At 39.2% G+C, this 1,672-nt stretch overlaps 1 pseudogene; it reads left to right on the top strand.

Moving 5' to 3' along the window:
* The first annotated feature begins 699 nt into the window (after positions 1-699).
* Positions 700-1,317, top strand: LOC149244608 (small ribosomal subunit protein uS5y/uS5u/uS5v pseudogene; annotated as a pseudogene).
* Positions 1,318-1,672: the final 355 nt, after the last annotated feature.

Here is a 1,672-nt window from a genome sequence, read left to right on the forward strand (position 1 = left end):
CTAATCCTTTTTTATTACTTGCACTAGATGCATTTATTTTAGTGTAGATTTGGATTTCTAATCCTATTTGATTTCTTTAACTGGATGCATTGGTTTTAGTGTAGATGTTGATTGCTAATTTCATTTGAGCGCTTGCATTAGATGCATTGATTTCAGTGTAGATGTTGTTTTCTAGTCTTATTTGATTGCTTACATTAGATGCATTAGATGTCGTTAATAGTAACGTTGTAGATTATTAAGAAAAAATATTTTCAAGATGTATAGTAATACCTAAAAGGACACTGTTAAGAATTAATTAGCTGTCAAAAGTTGTGATATCTAGAATTAAAATGAAATAGATGTGCAGAATCAATCCTCCTGCAAAGTGAAAATTAATCCTTGATAAGATCGTCTCCCTTCTACATCACCAACTAATTACTAATAGACACTTACATATAATAAAAATTACTAATAGATAATTGCATATAATAATGTATTCATAATACTTATGAGAGGAACATATATATTCATAAACATTCAACACAAATCAAAATATTCTTGAAGGAGATGTGTTTGGAGAAACAAATAATGTAAATATTTTATAATTCTAGCCACTCATTAAAAAAAATCAAAAATACATTATTTCTTGACTTTCCTGAATAAACTATAGATAAGGGTAAACCAAGTTCTGTGTTGGTTGTTCTTTGAGGGATTCAAACCATGTCTGAGGGGAAGGGATCCAAAAAGGTTAAGTGGTTTTATTTGACTAAGGTTTATGGTTTCATAACCCTTGATGATGGCAGCGAGGACCTGTTTGTGCATCAAATTTCGATTCACTCCAATGGGTTTCGATCGTTGGCCGAGGGAGAGGTCGTCGAGGACCCGATCAAGCATGAGAATGGCGGAAGAACCAAGGCCCTAGATGTTATAGGGCCTGATGGAGCCTTCGTCCAGGGTAACAATGAAGGAGGCGACAGTGGAGGCCAAGGAGGCAATAGAGGCGTCGAGCTCGGTGTTGAGTGCAGCAAAGAGGTGGCCACGGCCAGCCGCGGAGCCATTATTTTGGCCAAGTTTTCGGTTATTCCTGTGAGGAGGGGTTATTGGGGTAACAAGATCAGGAAACCCCACATCATACCTGTCATGATCACAAGTAAATGTGGCTCCGGAACAGTCAGAATGGTGCCCACCCCCAGAGATGTCAGGATCGTGGCTGCTTGCGTGCCTAAGAAGGTTCTACAGTTTGCTGGAATCGAAGATGTATTCACCTCCTCACGAGGGTCGACCAAAACTCTCGGAAATTCTATCAAGGCCGTCAAGACGCTAGAGGAGTACCCATAGATTACAATGCTTTATGGAGACATTGAAGCTACACGGTCCTGCACGACCCAGAGGACAACAAAACCCCCTTCCTTGGTAACTTCTAATCGCTTTGAAATTTTTATTAAAACCCCTTCGGGGAAGTCTTCCTTGATTTGGGTCCTTGCAACAGACTGTGTTATGAACCTGAAGAATATCATTGCCAAACAAATTGGCTTCCCGGTTGGACTACAACATCTATTATATGGGGGAAGAGCCCTACATGATCTCAGATCCATTTTGGATTACAACATTATGTTAGAATCTACTATAACACTCAACCTGAGGCTACGAGGTGGTGCAACAACTTTCATTTCAACAAAAGAAATAGAAGGAG

Source organism: Pinus tabuliformis, chromosome 8, assembly GCF_031772625.1.
Source record: "Pinus tabuliformis cultivar Carrire ecotype Pingquan chromosome 8, CPIR1, whole genome shotgun sequence".
In the NCBI taxonomy this organism is placed as follows: domain Eukaryota; kingdom Viridiplantae; phylum Streptophyta; class Pinopsida; order Pinales; family Pinaceae; genus Pinus; species Pinus tabuliformis.